Source organism: Protopterus annectens, chromosome 12.part0 (assembly GCF_019279795.1).
Source record: "Protopterus annectens isolate FY-2018-M chromosome 12.part0, PAN1.0, whole genome shotgun sequence".
Taxonomy (NCBI): domain Eukaryota; kingdom Metazoa; phylum Chordata; order Ceratodontiformes; family Protopteridae; genus Protopterus; species Protopterus annectens.
This window is the reverse complement of record NC_056746.1, coordinates 842,338,425-842,350,919: the sequence shown is the minus strand read 5'-3', so window position 1 is coordinate 842,350,919 and position 12,495 is coordinate 842,338,425. Positions and strand designations below refer to the sequence as shown.

Genomic DNA, 12,495 nt, shown 5'->3' with positions numbered 1-12,495 from the left:
ACCATTCGTGTTTATTTCTAGGAAATGTTTTGATCCCCAACATACAATTAATTTTATTTTAATAATGTATGCTGGTAATCTCCTGTGATGCATTAAATTGCCAATTTTAAAATAATATTAAAGATTATAGCATTATTGTCCAATAACAAACACGAAACTATTGAAACTTCTCCGATATGGGACAACTGACTGAGACAAAATGTTATCAATATTTGTGTTCCATATACATATATATATATATATATATATATATATATATAGATAGGTATGTGTGTGTGTGTGTGTGTATAATTGGTAAACTGAAGTGAGTTTGCTTTCCTTAGCTTATAACATACATCCTTTAAATTCATTAGCTTTACAAAATCTGTAAGTGTTTTGGCTGAAGGTGTGATTTTTCAGCTTTCTATCTGCAGTAGAATCTTTGTATGATAAAATACAATTTAAATCACCAGCCATTATGACTTCACCTTTTATGTAATAGGCTATAGTGTCCAAGTATTTTTTTTTTTTTTGCATCTTTAGCTCCAACGCCTGGAATCCAATAAGAGTTCACCAATGTATATAGTTTTCAGTTCCACTCAATTATAACAATGCTCAACATGCCATTTTATCAACATAGATGTATTTTACTTTAGGCATTCCTGCTGAGTTCTTCCATAAAATGTGGGTGTCTGTTCTTTTAGCTTGAAAGCCAGAACCTGTTAAAACCAAACTTCAATGAAAGTTTATTTACGTCTTTATTAAGTAAATGTTTTTCCTGTACAAATACTATTTGAGTTTTATGTAATTGCAAGTATTTGAACAGATTTCCCCTCTTTACTGAATCATTCAATCCATTAATATGTATAGATAGTCATTCAAAAGCAGACATTTATACAAGATAGGAAAAAACACTACTGGACCATTTTAAGAATCCAGAATGCAACTTAACATATCTCTTTGGTGTCATTTGTTGCATCTTGAATTATATTGAAGAGTACATTACTCAACTATGCCAAGAGATCAAAAAGTGTGCCTCCTAACACAAGTTTCCTCATAATAATTAACTTTTAATAAAATGAATAGTTTAACCTTTTACATTTTAAATGAAAATAAGTGGTTTAATTTCCCATACAGCTAAAAGAATCAAACTCTACATTTTTAAAATAGAGAATTAGTGATCATTTGAAGTAGGGAAAGAAAGAAATGATTTACCTTGTAAAAATAATATTCAACACCCATTCATAAGTATTCAAGCACTTCTTTAAATTAATAAGAATCCATAACCTGAAATACACTGAGTTTCATTTGTACTTCAGTTTTTTTTTTACTGTTTTTGTCCTTTATTGACCAATCATTTTGTTGCATTCATCTTCAAAGAAGTTGATAGATTCCAGTCCATTTCTTCTTCTGTTTTTTTTTCCCTAGGATTTTATGTTTCTGTATAAAGTCCACTGCACAGTCTTTCCTTCTGGAAGGTAAATCCTTATTTTTGCTGGAAACAAGATTTGTGCTTAAATATTGTTTTTATTTAACATTTTAACAAGTGGTGCACATGCTTTACTATTTGACATCACTAATGTTGGATAGTCATTGACAAATTTTAAAGTATTTACTTTGTTACTGGATAACTAGTCCATACAGCTTTTAAGACTAAATCCTTACCTTGACTTGAGAAAAATCTTACAATCACTGACCTTGGAGAAGGTTTTTTTTTCAATGCCAAAGGAAAAAGCTTCAGGCACGTTGAAAGTTTTAGGCAGCCAGGTATTAAGGAATTGTCTCACTCTCCTTTTTTAGAAATCCCATAAATCCTGATCTTATTCCTTCTAGATCTGTTCTCCAAGTATTCTACAAGTTGTTTTGTTTCAGAAGAAACTCAGTGTTATTCTTATTTCTGAAGTAATCTTCCATCAAAATCAGACATTGCCTCCTATACTCGAGATTTGTGATAATTGTCGTTTAAGAGAGTCACATAGCACTTACATTCCTCTTTAAAATTGTCCACTCTGCTTTCTAATTTATCTATCTTTAGAGATAACTCATTGATGTTACTTAGTATAGCCTGTATGTCTTTTATCATTCGCTCATTTTGCGACAATTACTTCTTTCTAGTTTCTTGATGGGAAAAAGCAATTAAAAGAGCTTCAAACTTGGGATTTTTGTAGTAAATCTTTCAACAGATGTTCAATTATAAACCCATCAAGTTTTGAAATGTTCTATTTGAGTGTAAGTTAAAATCCTATCAGAGATGTTAAAATGAAGCAGAGCTAAAAAGCAGTGCTATTAACTGCTCACCATCTTGCCACCTACACAAAATATTTCTGATACCATTTGACTTGGTTTGCACTAAACCCATCAGTATTGGGTCGGAGGATGCCTTGTGGGCCAGACACAGCACACCTCTTAGCAGTCTGTAGGATACCAAGTACAGTGAAATGGCAGAGTTGGGTCCATGTAGGGCATACTGCTTTGGCCTGGTCTCCCTTTTAGTAATGTATCTCTGCGAGTGATACATGCCAAATGAGCCATTATATCCAATGAATGGCCTAATGAGGGCTGAGAAAAATTGGGACAATGACATCCCTAGAGCTAGACACAATCCCTTTGTTTATAAGCTACACAATATAGAAGGACTTTCTAACAATAATAGACATGTTGGTCAAAAGTTAGGCCACTGTCCATACAAGTTCCCAAATCCCAAACAAGTGGGCCAACCCCTAGGGGCATATTGTCAATGTGGTAGTCCCTCAGGGCAGATGATGTGTCTGTGTGTTTTTGGACCGGGGGTGTTACAAAGTAGAAGACTCTGTTGGAGGTAACTCATAGGATCTGAAGGTTTTGCTTTGAGGCTGAGACAATAAAAGGAATGTTGTAATTGTGACAGGAGAACACCTTTCTTTATGGCCACTCTCCCTGCAGGTGATAAGAAGTTAAGAAATGAGAGATTTTCCAAGCCCAGAAAAAGGTTTGATGAACTTTTGATTTAGTTTTCTGGATGCAAATTTGAAAGATGAGGTTATTAAAAAAAACAAAGAAAATATAATCCAAAACAAACACACTTAAGCATTACTTATAAAGCTAAAAGAATTTGGCACAAGTAATATGAAACATAACTAGGAATGGCTATATCTTAGTAGCACCTTCAACCTAATAGTAAAAGTTAACTTAAAAGACTTTACCAAGAATATAACATTTATGAAAACATACTATGATATTATCCTAAGGTTACTCAAATAATAATTTTACAGTACATATATTATATGATATTACCTTCTGTATTTTTCTCCCATGTATGATGACAAGCAAGTTCTCTCATGTCATTTTTTGTGTATTTGTTCCATGTACAAGGGAAGAGTACCCAGCACTGTATGGGGGGCAACAGCAGTCTGCTGCTTGTGCCCTCATTGACATTCAGGCAACGAAAAGCAAGCATATAGCCATAACCCAACATCCTAGTGGTGGTATAAGCACCTTCTACATCACAGGGATTGCCTGCTTCTGCCTAACACATGCACAAGTGCGTCTTCGCATGTAGTAGAAAGGGCTAGTGTAACCATCTTGGGAAGTCAGAGCCCATGTCCTTCAATGCACTGGCTCTCTGCTACATGCAAAGCCACTACTTTGCACCTGGTACTGCAGCCAAGCCAACTATGAACTACCATCCCACCAAGAGAGGCATGCCCATCTTTCCCTACCTATGTCATCAAGTGTCTGAGCCACTAACTTATCCAGGTCAACTGGGCCACAGCGGGGATTTTATTCCACTATGCCACCAACACAGGCAGCTTCAAGCTTTAATTATTTCGATCGGATAACACGGTAGGCGAGTTGGACAAGTGACCACTTTCTAACCACAAACTAGGCTCCAGAGGGGCAACAGTAAGAAAGCATACAGGTAGTTCTGTTCAAAAGCATTTACAAAAGAAATCAGCAACAAGCAGAGATTCCAGAGCATTAACATAAGAATTAACAGTAGGTAAAAGTACAGTAGTAAAGATATTTACAAGAATAATTAGCTACCCACATATTATTACTGAATTTAAGAATGAGAGAAAAACAACTTGTAATTAGAATTTATCCATCATCTCAAAAAGCAAGTACATACGAATTCTGCAGAAGAAGCTATTTCAGTTTTGTTTTAAAGCCACCCAATGTATTATGTGACTATCTTAGCGAGAAGAGGATTCCATGCATCAGGACCAGTTTTGATGAACGCTCTTTCACCTGTATCAGAACAAGGTTTAATCAATATAATGTCTTACTCTTGACAACCTGAGTGCATACGTTAGGCCTTTTGCGAGAAGAATGGTCTTTAGTGAAAAACAATGACCACGTATACAGTACTGAATACAAGCCTGTTAAGTACCATTCAGTTCTTACTATGCACTGGTAGCCAACACAATCCCTTTAGAAGGTCACAGTGTCAGGTATGGTTATTGGCTAAAAGTAAGAATTAACCTATGGTGCAGAGTAAAAGCAGAGACAGAAAGTATTCCAGTGTGGGAATGAGTACATTTCTAGAAAGACTGCCATGCACTTGGTGACAAGAGACTGGATATTCTATAGTACAGTTTAATATGCTAATTATATTAAACCTGTGTGTAAAGTAAAAGGATGGGACTAATACAATGAAAATAAATAAATAAAAACACACTGAACTATCCCGTCACAGGAAACCAAATTTCATAAATACTTTCATCTCGTTTAATAATGATACCTCATCAGAATGTAACTCGATCACCTCCACACCTCATTTTAAAACTTACAATAAAATCACGTGTTACCTTAACAAAAGAATATTCTCACCCAATTAATACTTCCACTTATACTATTATAATTAAAATGGCATGTTATTTATACAAAATTATATCATGAACAATCCTGATACCTTGTTCTACTGATATAAAAAAGTAACATGCTAAATACCATTATTCTTATCCCATCTCAGGTCACTGAAATTCACAGGTTGACTAAAACTTAGCTGATCGCAATTTTAAAAAGCGGTGACACCATCATTTAATCCAGGTTGTTGTGTGGCATTCAACCTTAACTGCTACACCAACTCAGGGTGCGTTCCCAACAACCACCCCTTGGAATGACCTCCAATTTTTTTCAAAAATGAAAAATAAAGTCTTAAACTCCTTATATGCGCTGGGGGTGTTTAAACAGGGAGTTATTAACTACCTTATGTTTAATATCCATATTATGTTCATAAATTCTATTTTTTTTAACATCCTTTCTATCTTGCCCATGTAAAATGCATCACAGGTGGTGCGCAAATCTAGATATACCACACCTTTTGTTTCACACCTGGGCTTGCAATTGTTTTATCATACACCACTAATGTAACATAGGGGTCCTCCAAAACACATCTATATAATTTACAATGACCACATTTAAATACAGTTTTCTTTCCTATTCTTTGCCATTTTACTTATGATGTTACTTCCTTCCAAAATATCTTTCATAGGTTTCTGCGCCCAATTTTGCCACACCACTGCGTAATATACCTAATCACAACAATTTCAAATCCATGCTTCTCTCCCATCTCTCCTCCAAATGGGAATGTCCTTCACATGCTCCCACCTAAAACTCCCACCACTACTAACTCCACACCTAAATCATCATTTCTTTACCTACTTTAACTTAATTCAGAGATCTTGCTCAGAACACCTTTTCATAAATCTTTTGCATGCATGCCTCTGACCTACCTTACTCATTTTCTCAAACTTTCATTGTTTGTTTTTCTTATCCATTGTACCCATAATATTGTTTTCCTCTGTAATATTGTTAATTTGTCTCTATTCGTATGTATTTGTATGTCTGTTTGGGGCTTTTCCCCTCGGGTCTCCACTGAAAAAGGGTAATTCTTACCCAGCTGGACCAACCCGGTTAACAAATGCAAATAAATAAATAAATCTGAACAGTATGCCAAATTCTAGTTCTAGTTCTTTTTAATAATATTCAGAACTGATTTAGCATCCTGATTATGTGGTAAAAGCATAGCCATTCATTAACGGTCCTCATTATCTAACTTTGTTTTAAAACTATTGGATGGGTCAACCAAACCTAGTTTAAATTTTGAACATCTATATTTAGTGACTATACCTGTTATTTTTTTTTTTTTTAACACAGCTTCTGGATAACCACGATCCCTAAACAAATCATTAAGTTTTTTTTTTTTTTTTAACTTCAATAATAAAAAAGCCTCACCCTCTGAAACCATCCTTTATTAACAATATTCTTTTTCCATGAATATGGATGTTTGCTATTATAATGTAAACATCAGTTAGAAAATATTTCTATATACTTTTGAAGCAAACTTCCCTATTACCGACATCCTTACTTATGAGGACATCTAGCTAATTAATAAAGTCACTATGACATTCACTAATAAATTTCAGGAAGTGAAATGTTGAAATACATTCCAAAAAAGTTTCCAAATGTTGCCCTTCCATAAGATAAAAATATCACCCAAGAACCTACAATAAAACTTTAATAAATTCCTTATATTTATATGTGAATACAAACCTTTCTTCCCACACTGTCATTATGATGCTTGCATAACATGAGGTGCATACTTAGTTCAGGGTCTAGTATAACACAGATTTTTCTTGTGAAATATTTGGTATCAGATTAATGAAATTATCTCTTAAAGCTAATGGGAGAAATTTTGAAAATAATCATGAACAAATATCAGTAAAATATAAATATAAATGCAACTTCAACAAAAAGCCACTTCTGGCTGAATCATAAAATATATAAAACCTGAAAAAGACATACTACCTAACTTTTAAAAATTACCAAAATATAGTAAGTCCAACAAACTACTTAATTTTCAAATAGTGTAGCTCAAAGTAGCAACTTGGTTTCATCTCAGTGGACAAAAAATAAATTGCGTTTTAATTACATAAGAAATATGAAAGAAAAGATGTTGAGAATTTAACATGATATACATAAACAGTGTAGTAGCCACGCAGTCACTGAATTAACAAATGTGCATGCAGAAATGTTTTGTGCAAACTTCACAACAACCAAAAACATGCAATAAAAGTCTATAGCAACAAAGGAAGATGCATCTCTTATGCCAAACTTAAAAACAAATACAATGGTAGTAGACAACATACTGTGCAGATTTCCTATATAGGACAAAGGAAGAACAAATGTCAATCAAAATGTTATAATGTGGTTACATCTTTAATATATGGCAAGATGTTATCTCGCCATACGGATACTTAAAGGAGTTCACATCAGCTCCATCTTAGACCCACAAGTCTAACGAGTATACTGTTATGATTCTGTCAGCGATTTTTACACACAGTTCTTCTAAAGTGAAACCAAAAGGACCTACTTCAGGCAGAAGCAAAACAATAAAACTTTAAGGGCAGATCTTGCATTCTGAAAATGAAGACAGACATTTTATGAAGCGGTAACAATGGTACATAGTAAAGGACTGACAATGCACAGTGCTTATCCTGAACTTGCTAAACACAATAAGCACCATTCCACATTTCACAAAATTAAAAGCATTAAATGTCAGGATAAACCATTACTCAAACATAGGACAAAACAACCCGACGGGGGGGGGGGGGTATCTGTCTATCCCAGAAGAGAGGTTACCAGTGGTATCCTGCATGACTCAGTGCTGGGATCACTTCTTTTTAGGACTATTATTCTCTGATCAAAGTGAGGAAATGGAGTGAAGATCTCAAAATAGGTGACTATTATTTCTCCAAGAAGGTTTAAAAAAATATACACCACGTACAGTTGTAATGACCTCAACTTTTAATGTCAAGAAATAAACAAAATTACAAAATATGATCACAAAATGAATGGTCAAATCATAAAAAGATACCATTACTAATGGGCTATGGACAATGCATGGCAAAAACAAACTGTGTATCATCATCGAATCATTTTGTACTTTGTCTTTGACCTGGAAACATCCATCATCACCATCATCTGCATTTGCCTTGCAGTAAGTAACAAGGGTACAGCAATCAGCTATCTCTTTTAGATATAGATAGGAATATAGTAAACATTAGTTTAGAGATTTTCTGTATTTATGCGAGACTGTCCTGCAATGTTGTTTTAAAATATTTCCTATGATTCTGAACTCTGAATAACTGTGTTTGTTTTCTGAGTATCGTCTTGTTATTTTATTTATTATTAAATATATTTAAACCTGTCTTTGTGGATGATATTTGAGACATATTTAAGCTCTCAGAGTACTTGCATAGATATTTGGTGACACTGTACAGGCCACTCCAAAATAGCCTTACAAGTCTTGGTCAAAATTACCATTTGGATAATAACGACATTACACAGTAGGATTGGACACCCGTTGTAAGGGCCTTACAGTAGCTGATAAGTAAGGATGGCGGGTGGCAGCTGGTACTACCTTATAGTCTGGGCAGAAGGGGGCATAGCTAGTAAACCTGCGTCAGCCTTTTGTAGGTGTGTGTGTATATATGTGTATCAATCAAATCTCAAAGTGTGTGTGTCAGCTACTTGGGCAGGGACATGAAGCACTGGTTGGACTGAGAGGGTACTGGAGGTCTTAGCTTGGCCACTCGACTGAGATCTTACCCCTATACCTGAGCCATTGGGGAGTCTTATTGGGGATCGGGAAAAACCAGTCCCAGACGGACTGTGATCTCTGTGTGGTCTTAAGGGAAATTGTACTTTACTGTGTGTGTACTTGTCATCCTCCCATTGTGTATGTCCCTCACTGTTGCCAGTGGTGAGGACTGAGGCTCCTTGATTACTGGGCCACTGCAGGGGCATCAGATATTAATTGGTTAGCAGTGGTGGGATATCCACATCAAATATTAATTGGTTGACAATGGCGAGTTAATCACATTACTTATAAGTTACGATATAATAATGTGTAGCTCTATTCACACATTATACTATGGAAGTCCCACCAGACAGGAAAAATCCAATAGTAAAAATAAAGCAGTAGAAACATTACAGAACTATGGAAAAAGCTTACCCATAAACCTATGAACAAAACAGAAGGATACAGTCCAACTTTAAATATAATACACACATTCATATACTGAAATTAGAAACTGCTAACAAAATACTAGCACGGCAAAATGACAATCACACTTTTTGAAGGCTGATAGGCTCCAAACTTGAAAAACTTATGAACCTGACATTTGAAACCTCACTGAAGAAGGCAGAAAAGAGGAAGTGATTCAGTAGAGAGGGAACATCAGTGGTGTTGCACGGTACAAAACTAAACAATTCAAAATGGACCGACCTAGTCCTTTCCTTTGGTTAAGTACAAAACAACGAAGCAGCGTCTACAAAATCCACAGCTACAAAACTAACAGGAGACCATGCCATATGACACGTCTGTGGAAATGACAGCTGTTCAGGGGCGTTTATATTACATTATCAAACTTTTAAAAGTGTGAACATCATATGGTCGACACCATATGATCGAACTTTTAAAAGTTTGAAAATGTAATAAAAAAATAAACCAAAGAAAAAAAACTACCTGAACGGTTTAAGCAGGGGGGCAAGCCCCCCCCCGCACCATCCCCCTCTTTAAATATACCAACTCCGAGATCGCACAAAAATGCAGAAAAGGGAAATCTTCCCATTCCGCACTGTACGGAGATCTCTGTTGAAACGTTTGATCGACAACGTGATATTGACCCTGTTCAGGGGACTAAAATTTTATTCTTTCCTTCAGGTATGGACAATGGGAGTAAGACGCCACAAATGATTACTTTTGTTTTATAAGAAAGTCTTAAGTGGAAGCCAGATGACCTGATGAGCCAGCCAGGGAGAGTGGTACTTAATATTCAATACTAGCTCAACCATCTTGGGGGGTTAGCAGCATCCTAGGTCTCCTGCTAGATTAAGATCAAGCAGAAGACAGGAGCCACTTAAACTGCGTTCTCTCATCTGCCAAGCAGCACTTTCTTTGCAAGTGACAGTCAGCAGGACAGTGTCCACATAACCAAATTACCGAGTCACTAAAGCAAAACCAGCTTTGGTGGTACATACGGCAAACCATTAACGATAGCCACAACTCACTGTTTCTCATCCACTTTCTCTGGGCCACACATTAGGTGAAAAGTAAAGGATGGTGGTGGGGGGTGAATAGGGCAATCTGCCGTAAACACTAATCGGTCACAAAGTGCAGACATGGACTTCACATCACTGCTATCCATTAAAGATGCTTAAAAACAGCAGCATTACAAAAATCATGTCAGCCGACAACGTACTGCACTATCAGGCTGCAACCATGTTGAAATTGAAAACGTTACTCTCTTGACTCCTTGTCATGGGTTAGTGTAACTGTACATCCCAATAATGAAGATATACATGCATCCATTCAATTTCGAACAAGCTGCGAAACTGCGGTATTCAAACAGCAAACATCAGGTTCCTCACTGCAAACACCGATCCCTCATCTACTGGCCCAATATTATGAAACATGCCACCTGCAGTTTTATACAAGGTAAAAAGGGGAACTTAATTTATGCTGTTGCTCTAACGGGGGGAAGGAAGCACACAATCCACCACTAAGTGGTTAGGACAGAGTGCAGCTTTCAAATCACCATCATTCTTAATACCTGGCAAACAGACGCTGAATGCTGTCTTTTAATGGATGGTAAAGCACAATGCCTCCATCGGCAGCAAAACTGGCACTGACACAAGAACACACGTCATTTTAAGACAAAACTGCAACGCACATCCCACCTTACTCAGACAGCCAGACACGCATACGACACATCCTGCAGAAACACTACAGCGTGGAGCTCCTGCTAAAACACCGCTGGCTGCAGAACGCCCGAGACACCCAATGCAGCCAAGTAAAAAAAAAAAAAAAAGCCTTTTCCCACTAAGCGGGTGCGTGCATTCAGCATTTTGACCATGTTCCATTACACCAGAGGTCCTATACATCAAGCAATAGGAAAGTAGTGCTTTTTTCCGAGCTAAAGTCATGCAATTTCAATCCCAGTATTTTTCTAGCAGAATTGCTGTCACTCACAGTTAGTCAAAGTTCCACAAAAAAAAAAATAAACTGTTAAGGGGAAACCTTCAGCAGTAAAGCTCATATGTTTGCCCAATCAGTGCAAAAATAAATACAATTTAACAGAAACAAAATACATCGTGCTGTGACACAATTAAATATTACAAGCAACACTGAACTTCCAGTCTGATTAATACTGAACACAAAGGTGCCTCCCAACACACACGAACACCTGTTTTATTATCTTCAGCCTGCTGCAGCGAAATGCTGGGGGGAGGGGGGTGCTTGAATTTTACACTATAAGGATTTCTCTAAGACACCACAGCAGTACCTTTGGCATAGTAGTAACTATCAGGGGCTTCGCTGCGTCGGCAGTGTGTGTATATATGACTGGGCATGGGGGGTTGTAGCTGCTGGCCCCAAGGGAAGGATGATACCCAATCAAAATGTTGCATCACTATATATTAAATAATTAGGAGAACAGGAGGAGATCCACGTACAGCACCAAAACCGGGTCTTCTAGTGGAGAATCAACCCACCAAAACGTTGTATCAGGTCGAATGGCCTGTAGCAACCGGGAATGAATGGCAGTGAATGCATAGCTGACGATGCACGCAATACTCTGGGCAGTATCGCAGGGTCAGTCCAGCAGCTGTCCTGGGGTATGTATATTCTAAGGGCGGGGGTAAGCACTAGGGATATGAGTCACAATGATTCACAGACTGCCCGCATACTACATCCAGCGTCAGAGCCCAGTCTAACATGACTGTTTAGCACACACAAAAAAGGAAAAAAAATAGCCCTACCAAGGAGAGGTGAGCGATGCGCGGGGGGGGGGTTAGCGGTCAAAGCACCAGCTGCCCTCCGTTCCCCTTAATCCTTACCTTCACTCCGTTGCCACAATGCGGGGGCTCGCGTTTCTGCTACCTGTCAACTCTTGTTTAATATGTATACCGCTGCAGTTTCTCGCTCATTACACGTACATTCCAAAAACAGTCACCATTTTTGATTCCCGTGGCTGTTTTCACTTTAATTATTATCTTGTTGTGACAACAGTCTACCACGAACTGCAGCTCAGGTGCTCTGTCATACAGAAAGCGAAGCAAAGCGGTGGCGATTAAGGTGACGTAGAGGTGCGCGTGCGCTGAGAAGCGCGACCCCCGCCCCCATGCCAGGCGTTTTTCCAGCAGCGCTTTCCATGTATTTGCCTCTTATTTGATTAGAAGAGAGCGCGTGTCAGTGTCAGATTTTCCTTCTCTGACTTGGGAGACTGTGTTCCATTTCAAATGAGTCAGGAGACTCTCGAGCATAGCTCACAACTTCTTAGCGCAAAAAAATCTGTACCAAGACAAAAATAATGGGGGGGAGGCAGGCAAAGCCCCCAAAACAGGGACCCGTTTTAAGTATTGTTCTTATAAACTTAGAAAGTTGCTAGAATACAATGTCTTGTGTTACCAGTCATTTTCTGAAGGATATGAAGGCTGAAACATAAATGTATGTCATTATTTAGGGAATTC

The 12,495-nt window shown here is 37.4% G+C and overlaps 1 protein-coding gene across 1 annotated transcript in view; it reads right to left on the bottom strand.

Annotated features, from left to right (window-relative positions):
- The window catches only part of DNAJC5 (DnaJ heat shock protein family (Hsp40) member C5), a 1,154,993-nt gene extending 1,142,892 nt beyond the window's left edge, over positions 1-12,101 (bottom strand). Inside the window, exon 1 of the mRNA XM_044089884.1 lies at positions 11,863-12,101. The gene's annotated coding sequence lies outside the window, so the exon portion shown is untranslated. The remainder of the gene's footprint in view (positions 1-11,862) is intronic.
- Between the last annotated feature and the right edge of the window lie 394 nt (positions 12,102-12,495).